The sequence below is a fragment of the Erinaceus europaeus genome, chromosome 13 (genome assembly GCF_950295315.1).
Source record: "Erinaceus europaeus chromosome 13, mEriEur2.1, whole genome shotgun sequence".
NCBI lineage: Eukaryota > Metazoa > Chordata > Mammalia > Eulipotyphla > Erinaceidae > Erinaceus > Erinaceus europaeus.
Genome location: NC_080174.1, coordinates 93,046,434 through 93,062,027, shown reverse-complemented (window position 1 = coordinate 93,062,027; position 15,594 = coordinate 93,046,434). Strand labels below are relative to the sequence as shown.

Genomic DNA, 15,594 nt, shown 5'->3' with positions numbered 1-15,594 from the left:
TGGAATGTCTTGATGTTAGGATATCCACAGACGCCTCTGCAGAGCGTAAAACTTGTTCCCGCGATACCAGGTCTATTCAGCACCCCCAATACTAAATGCCACTGTTTGTAGCCAAACACCCCGCTTAAGTTGGCTTTCTAATGAGCCTGTCTGGGTGGAACAGTGGCCTTTACCTAGGGATAAGCTAAAAATTTTAAAAGAGCTCGTCCGAGAGCAGTTGTCCTTGGGACACATTCGTCAATCTCGAAGCCCATGGAATACTCCTGTCTTTGTGATTAAAAAGCGCTCGGGAAAATGGCACCTCCTTCAAGATCTCCGTGCAGTAAATAAAACCATGCAGGTCTGGGGCTCCCCCCAAAGGGGTTTGCCTCTTGCTTCTGCAATTCCCACGGGAATTCCAATCATAGCTATTGATATACAAGATTGTATTATCTCTATCCCCTTGCATCCGCGAGATTGTAAATGTTTTGCCTTCTCTGTTCCGTCTATTAATAACGCCAGCCCTGCTGATAGATTTGAATGGGTGGTGCTGCCCCAGGGTATGGCCAATAGTCCTACAATTTGTCAGGAGGCTGTTAAATCTGCCCTTGTCCCATATATTCATAAGGGCCTTAATATTTTTCATTATACAGATGATATTTTCATATGGGGAAAATCAGATACAGATCTCTATGCCTTACGTGATTTTCTCATTCCTGCATTAAAGAAAAGCGGCCTTAATGTAGCCCCTGAGAAGATACAGCTAATCTCTCCAATATCCTTCCTAGGTTCAGAGATTTCTCTAACGCAAATTTGTCCCTTAAAACCTAATGTTACCTTCCCTTCTAACCTTACTCTTGCTTCTTTACAAAGTTTTCTAGGAAATTTAAATTGGCTTAGGCAGTATCTCTACCTGCCCACAAGCTGCCTCCAACCACTGTTTGACCTGTTGAAAGGAAACAAACAGCCCTCTTCAAAACGTAAGTTAACTCCTGAGGCCTCCTTGGCACTGGAAAGGGTTAACCAGGCCCTCCAGGACATGCACCTTGTTCGATTCTCCCCCTCCTCTCCGGTAAACCTTCTAATCTTCAACTCCACCCCCACAGTAGTAGGGGCACTGTGGCAAGACCATGGGGTTCTCGAATGGCTTCACACGCCAGTAGGAGGAGCTCTAAGACTCCTCACTGAGATAGATGCGTTAGCATTCATGGTTCGCCAAGGGAGAAATAGGTCTGTGCAGGTCTTAGGGAAAGAACCGGATTTAATCATTCTGCCCTTTTCTCTCACAGATACAGAGTGGCTTATACGCCATCATTCCCGCTTTGCCATAAGCTTCGTGGGGTTTCCAGGACAAATAGATAACCATTTTCCTTCTAATAAATTGATAGCTTCTTTACCTCTTCTGCCTCTACTAGCACCTAAACTTTTCTCTCGGGATCCCATTCCCTCTGCTCCTACAATCTTTACTGATGGTGGAAAAAGGGGAGCTGCTGCCCTTATATATTACCCAGACAAACAATCTCCTAAACCTCTCTTTACTGAGCTTCCTGATAATTACCCTCAGTACAAAGAACTTTATGCTGTTTTTCTTGCACTAAAAGCTGTACCAGAATCCTCAACCTTTTTTCTGACAGTGTGTATACTGTTAACTTACTTCCATGGCTTGCTCGTTCTTATGTGAAAATTGATGACAACCCACTTTCCCCTCTCTTGATTCAAATCGCCTCTATGCTCTGTTCTCGAACCCAACCACTGTATATTCAACACCTTCGTTCCCACAGCCCTCTTCCTGGTTCCCTGTCCGAAGGGAATGCCGCAGTTGACCGCCTTGCCTCCACAGGAACTTTCCCAGTCTCTGTCTCTGATCCTGCTAATTTTCACTCTCTAACCCATGTTAATCTTAAAGGCCTTCAAGCTCGATTCCCTGATGTTCCTGTATCACAGTTAAAACATATCCTCGCTACATGCTCTTCTTGTGCAAGTCTCATAAAGACCCCTGCTATCCAGACCCTTGGGGTTAACCCCCGAGGTTTAAAAGCTAATGCTATTTGGCAAATTGATGTCACCCACATACCAAACTTTGGCAAACAAATATATGTGTTTGTCTCAATTGATACCTTTTCTAAATTTATGTGGGCTACAGCTCAGACAGGAGAAAGTGCTAAAAAGCTTGTAAGCCATATGCTCTCTTGTTTTGCCGTTATGGGGGTCCCATTATTTTTGAAAACAGACAATGCACCTATGTTTACAAGCAAACAATTTAAAGATTTTTGCTCCCTCTGGAATATTACTCATACCACGGGCATTCCCTACAATCCACAGGGACAAGGCATTGTCGAGAGGGCCCATCAAACTCTGAAGGCTCAACTAAATAAAGATAAAGGAGGAACATATCCCCCCAATATCCAGCTAGCAAAAGCCTTAACTACGTTAAATCTCTAAAATTTACAATAACTCGGCCTTAACCCCTATTATTCTTCACTGACAAACACCATCTACCCTCCCATCTATTAAGGTCAAATGGAGAGACCCACTCGATAAAATTTGGAAAGGGCCTGACCCATTATTGACCATGGGAAGGGGTTTCGCATGCATTTTCCCTCAAAATTTCTCTAAACCTGTCTGGGTTCCTGCCCGCCATGTCCGACAATACCCGCAGGAGGGCGCTGTTATTCCTGAAGAACAAGAAATACTACAAGAGGACCAGATGCAGGATACATCCCAGGACCCGTAATACGACATGGCAGAACCTACAAAATCTGGCTCACAGAGACCTCTCTCCTACCCTTTCCCTGTATGTCTTATGTTATAACTGGCCAGTGGTTTTTGTAAGTGAGTGTGTTGAATGACAGAAAAAAAACCTTTTTTTTTGCATGACCCATCTGCTTGGAGTATTCTAAAAGGTAATTGACCTTATATAAAAATGCTGGACGCAGCCAAAGTTTCTGGAGACGTCCAGAAACATTCCAAAATTTTTTTTCTTTCTCCCTCTTTTGAATTTTATATATAGTTTTGGTATATATGTAAGTGTTTAGTCTTAAACTGTGTGACTAATGACAGATTTAAATTTGTTTTTAAATAATGTGTTTTGATAACAAAGTTCTTTTTCCTCCAGTTTGTTATAACTAAATGTTTATGGGTATGTCTCAAGTTTGGTAACACTAACTTAACGGTCAAAAGTGTAACCCTACAGCTACACTTTTACCAGACAAGGTAAAAATTAATTGTTAAGGTAACTTACTATTTAGGTAAAAGTCTAAATGTTCAACGTGACTATTCATTCCCAAAACTAAACTATATAAATTTTATATACAGGACACCTTTGAAGGGCCCCCAAAGGTGCCCTGTAAACTATCTTGTGGAAACTAATCCACAACAGATCTGGCATCAATCTGGTACTAAAACGTTGAAATCATTGTCACGAATATGCGTTAACTCTCTAAGCAATTGGAGTCTGTTTAAAATACATATTTTAGCTAAAATTGGTCTCAAGATCCTGCAGTAGAGGCTACAGGAGGTCACATTAGATGACCTGTAAATAAAATCATAAAGAGATTCTAAACCAATTATAATCATCGAGGTATCAACTATAACAAACCTATAACTTGTTACAAGTTCAAATTAACCACGAGAAGCAGATTGTTTGTGTTTCTTTCACAGGAATCCCAGAAAAACCATCTGAACCCCTGCACACCCTGACGTCACCCACTAGATGGCACGACTACCGTGGCACATCCCCTGAAACCCTAGATGTCACTCAACGCGATCTGAAGAACCTGATACACAGACTCCAAGGACAGAACTTTCTTCATGCCTGGTTACCGTTCCTGCTTCTGACCTGCTTGTCACGTGTTGGCAGTTCCAGCTAGCTATCTACAGAAAAACAACATTCCAGTGGCTGACCTCCCTCATGCAGCGTTGCATCCCCTGCCAATTCTTCCCCTAGCCATCTGCTTCGGACTGAGACTTGTATCAGGCTTTCTGACATACCCTATATACATTTTACACAATTTTGAAGCAGCTTATTTCCCTTCACGCTGCTGGTTTTTCATAGACTGATCCTGAGTAATTCATAGACTTTACAGACTGTTGCCTTGAGGACTATACAATGCCAAATAGCCCCTCTGTTTGGTGGGTCATGCCTCCCACCTCCCCCTCATTATGTACCCTTGCCCCTTTCCCCACCCAAGCAGGGAATGTTCCTTTACACACCAATCCTTCCCTTCACACCACACTGGCTTTTACTACTCCCCTACTTGTCCCTTCCTATTTTGTTATATCATTTAGGCTTATGCCCAAAAGGTTTCTGCCCCATGACAGTCTTTTATAGACTTTGTACATCTTATGCAATTACTAGAAAGATAGAAAAGATGTAGAGATATTGTGAAGAGATGGTTGAGCAGGCTGCGCTTAAACCTATGAGATGAGTCTCTCCAGGTAAGTCTCTCTCTCTAAAGAGGGGTTGAGCACAGGAGGACACATAAATCTCACAAGGTTCGCAGCCATTTAAGCCTTCCCTCCTCCACAGAAAGTCCTACATCTTCCCACCTGAGCATGGCATTCCTCTAAAACATTTAAGCCTGCTCCATTCCATTTTTCTTTACTGTGTCCATTTAGATATAAAGGGATAGGAGGAGATGTTGCTGAGGACTTATTATGATGCAGTCTCCGCCCTCAGGTTTTTCTATGCCCGGCAAAATCCTAGAGTGCCCCCTTCAACCAATCGTGGCCCTACACGTCACCCCTGGTTCTCGCCCAATAATAAGCCCCCTCACCCCTCCCCTCTCTCTCTCTGGGCTCTCGGCTCTCCCTCTCTGAGGTCTCGCTCCCTGCTCTCCCCACGTGGTCGGCCATTGCCTGCTGGCTCCACGTGGTCTGAACCAAACCTCCCCCCCATCCTATAATAAAGATCTGTGTACCCCTTTGCTCTGGACGTCCACTCTCTTCTCCGCGGTGCAGCCCGACACCAGACCACCGCAACAACAGGATATCAGTATATGGTATTCCAATTGTCATACAGTTAGCTCCTTGATCTCAAGGAACACACTTTACTGGAAACATGATCCAACAATAGGCACAGAACATAGATATCATATGGGAATTCCATATGGCTTACAACCCAATAGCAGCAGGTTATGAAGAGAGATGGACTGGGCTCATTAAAGCTAAATTAACAAACAGTGAATATAAAAATCATGAGGAAGCAATAGTAAAAGCATTTTCTGAGTTAAACAACAGGCCTAGACTCTATAGGGACTCCCCTATTTGAGAGGCAATCAGACAAGTACCTATTTTAGAATATGTGAACCTCCCAAACCAACAACTAATCAGACCAGACACTTGTCTCTACAGGGACAAGAAAATGCAATCACTGGGAAAGGCTGAGATTGTGACAGAAGGTCAAGGGAACACTGCTTGGATTACTAAGGACAAGGGTGACTTAAGGTTGACCAAATAGCACAAGAGCATGTGCACAAGGTACATCCTAGTGTTAGTTGTAGTTAATGTGTCTGTTATTTACCTAGAAGGCCCTATTGTGCATGAGATTGCAGCTATCTGTCAGAGTATTTATTGCTGGGAGCCAGCCCCAACAGGTTACTAGGGTTAGCCTGAAGGAGGAGGGGCATCGGTGAAGAATGAAGAATGAAGAATGAGAGACGAGTGAGTTGATGCTGAATCAAGCTCAAGAAGACATCTCTGTCTTACTTAAGCAGAACTTTATTTATTTTATTTTATTTTTTACCAGAGCACTGCTCAGCTCTGGTTTATGGTGGTGCAGGGGATTAAACATGGGACTTTGGAGCTTTAGGCATGAGAGTCTCTTTGAAAAACCATTATGCTATCTACCCTCACCCCAGAACTTTATTTTATAGTCTCATAAGGCTTAGATCATTCAAACAAAAATCACCAAGGTATTGATTATTAAAACAAAAACCACCAAGGCTTTGATTATTTTTGAAACAAAAATCAACAAGTAAGAACAGCACAGGTAGGAAACATCTCCTGCTTTGTGGAACATTTACATTCCAGGGGCACTTTCTGTCCTAGAGACCACATCACCGTTTCTGTGTCTTTTGTTCTTCCTGTAGCTGTGTGCTAGGCAAATGTCCTATTGATTAATATTCTACCTTATATGTCATTCTCTTGGCTCATACATAGACAATGGTTTATAGAAAGTTCAAGCTTGTTATGTTTCTAGGGCCCATAAACAAATTGAGCAACCCATTTTTCACAAAATCTGTTCCAATATTTGATCGAGGAGTTTTGTTTGGTTTTGTTCCAAGTTAAACTCTCTAGCTAGAATCCATCTTCTGTATATGCTCACTGTGTAACCTAGGTTCTTGTGTACTATTCTTGTATAAGGAGGTGGGAGAATAGTGGTGGATGGTAGATTAAAAGGCCCATTGTATCTAGGCAGGTACCATAACTTTGCATTAATCATGTCATGTAAGGTGGCCCCTCCACTGTGGGAACTACCAATCTTTTTCTGTATTTTAGGGGGAACACTAAAGTGGTGTAGATAAAGGGGAAAACATTTTTTACTCTTGGGGCCACCTGAAAAATACTGCATTACTGCTATTGCTTGTTCCATTATGATCAATCTTACAGAGTACAGTAAAGGTTTTGTCATTATTTTTGTCATTTGGTCAGGCTCTGAGCCTGGCCATAGATAAATATTATTAAGACCACACAGAGCTTAATCATGGCAAAAGGCAAGATGGTTTCAGTTTGGCCTGGAGAGTCCAGCAGTGATGAACTTCCTGTGAAGCTGCTACCGCGTAAAGCAGCTTGCATTGAGGCACCTGCGCCAATTTGTATTTGTATTGACGACAGTACTGTCTCTGGTATTGCAACCAGAGCAATATCACAGGGAACAGGAGACTAGGAGTCCTGCTAGCTAGTTACACCATCTGCTGGACTGAGGCACACTTTTCTGAGGAGCAAAGACAATGCCTGAAGGGACTGATGTGGGGATTATTGACTCTCCTCCTCATTGCCCTCGGAAAACGAAAGTCATCTCTAGTGGGCCAGTGAGATACCTTAACCCCCCATGCACACCCTACCCCTACAATGCCTGAGCTTACTACACCCAGTGTTACACATACCCCAAATATGACACTCTGTGCATTGTTAGTGACCACATTCTTGGCATCAACACCAGCACTCAGGAAGATGGCACTACTATCAGTGACGACAGTACTGTCTCTGGTACAACCAGCACTCCTGCAAAACCCAAACCCACTACACCAGAACTGCCAACTACAGAGCCACTGAAGGCATGGACACCAAAGGAAGTGGACCCTGAGAGGAATCTCCCTCTCTATTGGACTGATGAGACCCTATATACTAATGTTGTTCCTATCATACAATCAATTTGGCAGAAATATTCACATACGTCTCACATATGTCTGGAATCTCACATACGTCTGGAATCCAGGATGTGATCAGTACAGAGCTAGGGTAGCCCCTTATCATCTTAATAAGATATATATGCTGGTAACTAATGGCTTAGGTAATACTAACAGCTTTGAGAAAAAGCCGCTGAAATTTCATTTCTCAGAAGTTTGGACCAATAAGACAGATACCATGGTAACATACTCCACACGCTGGAGGCCACCTAGCTACATACATCAGATGGCATTTAAGCTACTAACAGGGGATATGTTTCAAGCAGTTTTTACTTTACATCCTTTTCATGGTGGTATGTCTATGAACATGACGCTTTGAAGAGCATTCTTCTCCATGGTTGTCAAAAATGCTTGGGATGATGACAACAGGATAAATTACAATGGGTCTGCAGAAGCAATGCAAGGGAAGGATTATGAATTTAGTGAATCAGTCATTGCCTCTGAATCTGCAGATCCATGCAATCCAATGAGTTGGACTGCATGTAATAAAGGGGAATAAGTAAATTCTAAACTGGTTAAAAGATGAGTTACAGCCCTACCAATTCCATGGGGAAATTTATGCCCAAAGTCTTTAAAGGACAACATACAGAGTGAGGATGAGTTCTTAAGGAATTCAAGTGGTAGTACTCTATGGCTGTGTGGAGCGGAATTTCCCAACCTACCATTTTTTGGAGACTTAGGGTATTATAATGATGAGGTATCGCCTTCTGTGAGTACTTCCCTGGAGAACTGGCCGTTATGGGAACAGTGGATGAAAATCATGACTCTAGGTGTACATCCTTATCGGATGTCATTAGTTTTAACAGATACTGGGCCACAACCATGGCAATCCAATGCCCCTAAGAAAGCTAAGTTGTACTGTTCACCACAGGGAGCTACCCACACTTGTTATGTTGTACCAGGATACCATAAAGGCAAGAGAAAACCTGTACAGCTTTTAAATTGCTGGCCACAGGATGTAAATCATGGAACTTACCATGAAAGGAGTACATGAGATACAACATACAGAACTACCATATTATTTCTATTATATACTACCTCTCAATAAGACAGACTTTGGACACCATCTATCACATGTAATACCTCTTTAAATGGCAAAGTTTGGTTGGTCAAATTGCCAGGCTGGCCTGAGGATGTTTCTTCCCAGGCACATGCTCTCTGGGTTAGAGAGAACAGGGTCAGAACTAACCTAGGCTGCTGCTTACTCAGCAAGGAGGGAGAGGAACCAGGAACTTTTGGTTGAGAGGGAACAAAATGTAATTCTGCCATTATTGGTCAGAAAATAACTGCCTTTATACCTTCCAGAGTGGGATTGCCAGGCCAGAAAAGGAAATGTGTAGGATAGGGGGTGGAGAGGAAAAAAAGAACATGAATGTAGCAAGCTTCCATCTAACCAGTGGGGATTAAGTCAACACCCTGCAGGCAGGGCAGGTCTCAGACAAAACAATGATTATGTAAATATACCACAGCTTCAAGCAATGGAGCAGGGGGAAGGTGGTGGAATGTGCAACATCAAATATGGCATATGTCTGACTGGACAGCACTGAAACCCAAACAGGATATGACCAATTTATTCACTCAACCATGGGATGTACTATACTATACAACAATGAATGTCCTGACTTGTAACTTAACCCACAGAGCATGTATAGTGGATAGAGGAGCTCTTAACCATAAGAAAGGAAATGACACAGAATTTATGTATTTCAAGACTGCTCATTACCCTAGGGGATGGTTAATTCCACCAAAGGGAAACCCAAAGAGCCCCCATGGCGGTACCCAACCAGAAATTACCTGTAAGTATGATACTAACACCACGTGTCAGGCCAATACAGATTTCCTTTCCTCTTACAGCCTTTACAAAAATATTCCTAGGCGTAACATACAATACTCCTCCCCGCAATGGATGGGAAGGAAACCTTTACTGTTCCTAGCAGCAGGAGCATTTATGTCTGGAATAATAGTTGGAGGCATATTGGGAGGTGGGATTGCAGCCACCCTAATGCAGCCCCTTAGAGTAGACATAGCCAATTTGGAGAGACTGAATAAGGGCTCAGTCAGAGGCATCCATGCATTATCTAAAGAACTGGATTCTATGCATATAATTATCAATACCATGCAGACTGAGATGAAGGCAGTGGAGGAGACTTACCAACAAAAATACAATAGGACACTGTCATTGATAGTGGAGAATCACAATCTAGTGATGTGTCAGATGTACACTTCTACACTCCAGGAGCTAGAAAGACAACTAAACACTTTATTCACCACTGGAATTGGGAGAAGGACTAGAGAATTTCAAACTAGACTAAACCCCGAGGGTGAATCTTGGTGTGAAGATGGAATAGGTAAACCTAGTTTGCTGCAAATATTCTTGGGTAATACTTATGTAGCCAATCACACCCCGGTTGTTCCTCAAACGTGGAGTATTGAATGAGTTATACCTGTGGACCATTTCTTGTGGACAGATCTGAATACTACTAACACATCAATGTGTATACCTGTGGAGGAGTGCCTGCAATGAAGACCAAACTTATGTACACATAAAGGCCTCCCCGAGGTAAAATTGGCAACCACAAATTTAGCAGAGGCACTAGTGCCAAAAATGCTTACAAAATTGGGTGATTGCACCTTTTTAATATGTACAGCTGTGCCCACTCAACTAGTGTGCACTTATTTGAATAATACCTGTTGGTAACATGTGTAAGCCTGATAGAGCTTAGGGAGAACCACCCCCATCTTTGGATGGAGGTCTGAGAAGATAACCTCTTGGTAAGTCTCTCTCAACTGAGGTGAGCATAAGGGAGGAAACTCTGACTTGGTTCTTTCCTTCTTGACTCTCAGGCCCACAGATACCCCAGTACTTCCCTCCATTAACCACAGGCCACATGGCCACAGATTCATTTATTCAAAGTCATCTTCTGATCACAGAAGAACACACCTTATCACACACTTCATCACACACCTCAGACCCCAGACAAGAGACATTCCAAACTATATGGCCTTTTGATATTCATCTTCTCTCTGTCTCACCCTACGGGTTCAACCCCTATGCTTCTCTCAAATACCTTTGGATAATTAAGTTGCTTGTGTCATGGAAAATAACTGTCTTGTATCTCATCAATTCCTGTCATACCAGCCCCCTACCTTAGGGGCATGCTGTTAAGAAATCTGTAATTTCTGACATATTTCAACAATAATTACCTCCATTGCTTTTCTATTTAACTCATGTCCATTTTGCTAATAAACAGACTCTAGGATTCTGGGACTCTAGGACTCAGATACTAGGCATGCTTAGAGTCCCCTGGTATCTTTCACTTCGTGTCACCCCTGTCGTGAACGAGAAAGAACCAGCCCGTTACCTTTCCCCTGGAGACCACCCCGCCAGAGAGGGAGAGAGATACCCCGAAAAAAAACTCCTTGGAAGAAGTAAGCATTATTTATACTTTGACAAAGGGGTGTTATATACTGACCAGTTCTTCAGAAGCCACAGTGCATAATACCACCCTGATCACCACTCTACACTATGAAGAGAAGCATTATTTTGATACGACCAAACTATTTGACTTTGAATTAGACTGGGAACATTACAACCATTTTATTAAAACTGCTAATGAAATATGGGGTATTGCCACAAGGAAAGAGAAACTGTTAAAAAGTATACATAAATGAAAAATAGAGAAACAGGAACAGTTGCTCAAGCCAAAGATCCATGATGCACATGAAACTGTGGGAGTATTACAACCCAACACCTTTGTACACAGATCCACTAGTACAGCTATTAAGAGATGCTCATTTGGGGATATTCTGGCCTGGGCTGTGCAACTTGATTTTCTGTATATACACATCTGTGGTTGGTGGTATTGGGTGAAACAGATGTTTTGGATCACCTGTGTAATTGTTATTCTAGCAATGACAGTCAGAGTTTGCATTTCAGTGTGCCACTGTTGCTGTGACTATGTCTATCAGGTCTGGAAGACAAAGCAGGAAGGAACATCCGTGGGACTCCGGGCGGAAGTATGATCTGGGAACACGGAGTAATCAATTTTGGTTTTTCTATAATTGTTACAAAATGCATTTTAAAGGCTTACTGTTTTGTTTCATATATACAATGTCCAATCTAGACTTTGTAGAAACATTTTTCCTAAGGAAATTCGTTGCCGATTTTGTGCAAATCAATACAGTATTGTTTTGGAAAACTTACTCAAAGCCAGGGCCAGAAGATGAACACCAGTTGGTCACTCTAGCACACCATCTCATAGGGCATGACCCATTAAATATAAGAAACGTGTACACAGGGACCGTCTACTACAGACAGCAACCTGGGCAGCAGGATTGTGAGCCTGTTACACAGATAAAGGATCATATACACAGTATTTATTTTATACATGTTAATTAGGCAACCAGAGGGCACATTCACATTCCTGGAAGGAGACTGGTACTCTAGACACCCCCCACCAGACAAGGCCTATCAGCCCAAAACTTTAGAACCACATGCAGCTCATATGATCTTAAAATCTCTTATCGAGGAATGTATTCACCAACACATAGCTCAGAGTTATTGGAGGGGACGTAAAATGTTGCACCTCAGGTAAGTGCCGGCACAGTGAGCTGGTATATGGGAAGGCCCAGTTTCCTCTCAAGCTCCCTCTAGACTACTGGACCTTTCGAGCCTTCTAGGCCCTTGGGACCAAGGGGATGGAATGTCACATACCAGAATATTCAAGCATTCAGTTAAGTGTCCCTTACATATACCAGACGAAGAAAACACGACCCCTTCAACACAATGGCTGAGACTTCGGATTTCTGAACAAATATGTTGTAACTTATGCCCAAACTTAGAATAGAATAATATTAATGTATAAGGAGTATGAACCTAGTGCTGTGACTTATGCCCAAACTTAGACTAGAATAATATTAATCTATAAAGTGTGTGAACTTAGAATAATACTAAAGTGTGTACATGAAACAATATGTACTTGAAACAATATGTACATGAAACAGTAAGTGTGTACTTCTTCTTCTAGCGTTTGCCCTTCTTCCATAGCCAGTCAACAGCGTCAGGTTGAGCCTGATGTAGTTTCGAGACTTAAGACATATATAAGAAGTGTGAGAATATTAAGTGTGAAAGTATTCCTCTGATTGTGAAATGTTTAAATAGGCTGGAAATATGAGGATAAGTTGTTTCAGTTTAGAGTGTTAGAGTTAAAGTGAATATTCCAGTGTGAGAATATTATTTTGAGTTTGAAATGTTAAGATGCTTATTTGAGTGATGAAACATTGTTAAAAGTAAAGTGCTAAACTACTCCTGAGTTTTAAGCAACAAAGGAAAGTGAAAGATAAAACCTAGAACCTTGGCCCCCAAGTCCTGCAGGCCTGCATAGATAAGTCCTATGCAGGATAAACGCCCTGAAATGGCCCTGCACAGGCAAAGATAAAGTCCAGTGCAGAGCAAGCTTTATGTGGCCCCCGTAGTTCTTTGAAATGCCCCTGCAGGCCAGCATAAGATAAAGTCTTGTGCAGGGCAAGCTCAATGCGGCCTCTGAGTTCTCTGAAATGCCCCTTACACCAGCATAAGATAAAGCCCTGTGCAGGGCAGGCCCTACATCGGTATCGCCTGATAGTTAGACCTACATGACAGGAAGACCCCAATTCTCATTGACTGGATATTAACTAATCCACAACCCAGCCTAGCTCAGGGATAAAAGCCATGGACACTCAGACATGGATGGCAACTTTTGAACTGCCTGCTAGTCTTCAAGTTCAGAAGCCTCCATCTGGCATATCCCTTGGCAATCAACACACCAAAGGTCAGGGAGGTGTCTGCAGATTCCCCACCAGACCAAGAAAGGAATCAGCTACTAGGAACAGAACCGAACAGTTCAGGACCAGACCCAGGACCCATCCAGACCAGAATCAGGACCCATCCTGACCAGACCTCTGCCTGGACCTGCTTTGTTAACCTGAGGACATAATTTGTCCTGACCTTACCTGTGCACCTACCTGTTTTATACTGAAGAGGTATTTGGATACATAATTATAATTATAAGAATTTGATGTCAGGATATTGAGATTTCTAAACTGCATTTCAATAACATTTTATTGATAGAATGTGATGTTAGAGTGTAACGCGGTGTTAGCTCACCATCTAGAGTCAGTAAATGAGTACTGCAGCAGAATTCTTTACCCCATTTAAGTAATTAATAGTAGGACATTTTTCCGTCTATGATCACAATTTCTAAAGCTGTGCAGACTTCCCATATTTAGTACTAGTATTACACAAGAGTAAACTGTCTTAGAAATATTTCTAATTCTTTGTGCCTGTTTCCAAAGCAGTTGTAAAAATTCATAGAAACTTACACAGAAGGGTGGGGGTAGATAGCACAATGGTTATCCAAAGAGACTCTCATGCCTGAGGCTCTGAAGTCCCAGGTTCAATCCTTACACCACCATAAGCCAGAGCTGAGCAGTACTCTAGTAATAAAAAAAAAAAAAAAAGCAAGCAAGCAAGAAAGAAATTAGCACAGAAAAGGGACATGTTCACATGAACACTACATCAGGGAATATGACCATAGCTGATGGGGGGGGGGTGTATGGAAAAATTAATCAAATGGTGTCTTGGGTCTCAGTCCGTCCTTCTCCCATCCCCGTCTGCAGCGGAAGTTTCACGGCCGAGACAAGGCTGCAGTGTCTCTCTCCTGCTCCCCCCCCAACGTAGATTTTCCTTCCTTTCATTTTTAATATTTTATTTATTGCGCGGCAGGCAGTAAGTAGCACAGCAGGTTAAGAGCAGGTGGCACAAGGTCCAGTGTGAGGATCCCGGTTCAAGCCCCCGGCTCCCCACCTGCAGGGGAGTCGCATCACAGGTGGTGAAGCAAGTCAGCAGGTGTCTTTTTCTCCCCTCAGCCTTGCCCTCCTCTCCATTTCTCTCAGTCCTATCCAAGAACAACGTTAATGACAACAACAATAATAATGAAAAAAAGGGCAACAAAGTGGCGGAAAATGGCCTCCAGGAGCAGTGGATTCGTAGTGCAGGCACTGAGCCACACTGATAACCATGGAGGCAAAAAAAATTTTTTATTTATTAATGAGAAAGGCAGGAGGAGGAGAAAGAACCAGACAACACTCTGGCACATGTGCTGCTGGGGATCCAACTCAGGACCTCATGCTTGAGAGTCCAAAGCCCCATCACTGTGCCGCCTCCTGGACACTCCCTTTGCGTTTCTATCTCTATTCACAAAGAAAACGTTTGGGGAAGTCGCAGCAGCTATTAATCATTTTATCTCTGCGAGCACAATTCCGGAGCCTTAGAAAACGATGACCAAACCTCTCTGATGGCGAGGCCTGGCCCAGACCGGCGGCACGGCAGCACGGGAGGCGGCCGCAGAGTCGCTGCACAGGATCCTGCAGCATGACCAACTCCAGAAGGCCAGTCCTGCCAGGCCTCAGACATGCAGCTGGCGGCCACCTGCAGCCGCACAACCGCGCAGGCGCCGCAGGCTCTCAAGAACCGCAGCCCCGCGCCTGCGCAGACGCGCCGGTCCGCCCGCGGAGAGGGCATAGGCCGCAGTGGTCACAGCTGCTCTCCCGGAGGGTCCGGGCCCCAGTCGCCCGCCGGAGCCCGGCCGGAGCCTTCCCGGGACACCCTGCACCCGCCCCAGCGGCTCACGCCGCGTCCCCGCGGGCCCCGCAGCTCCCCGCAGCTCCGCGGGCCCCAACTGGGCGAGGGGAAGCAGGACCCAGACCAGCAGGGAGGCGGCGCAGAATGTCCAGAGGCGAGGCTGGCGCACCTCCCCGACACACGCAGATCCCCAGGTCTTTAAGGCCGGTCACGCCGAGGCCTCCCCCGGCTCCCGCCGCAATGCGACACCCACCAGCCGCGACTGACCTGAGGTCGCAGTGCAACAGTCTCCGCACAGCCGGCTGGCAGCTACAGCAACACAAACCAACCGCCCAGAGACACGTGTGCAGGACCCCGCTGCGCCGCTTGGCCTGACGGGAGCTGTAGTCCGCCTCCTCGCAGTCTAGTGAGAAGAGCCGTGGGAACTACAAATCCCAGCAGCCAGTGCCAGCTGCCCTAAGCTGATGCTCCCTGAAACAAAGATGTCTCGGCTCTGGAGCCCAGTGCTGCCTCTTCTAGCCTGATGGTTCAGGGTTGGCTTCTTGTGGTTTTTAAGGAGCTGGAAGCTCGAGATAATGAATTAGT

At 44.0% G+C, this 15,594-nt stretch overlaps 1 long non-coding RNA gene across 1 annotated transcript in view; it reads right to left on the bottom strand.

Annotated features, from left to right (window-relative positions):
• Positions 1-15,332, bottom strand: part of LOC132542446 (uncharacterized) — a 280,081-nt gene extending 264,749 nt beyond the window's left edge. Inside the window, exon 1 of the long non-coding RNA XR_009553458.1 lies at positions 15,277-15,332. This is a non-coding gene — a long non-coding RNA (uncharacterized LOC132542446). The remainder of the gene's footprint in view (positions 1-15,276) is intronic.
• Positions 15,333-15,594: the final 262 nt, after the last annotated feature.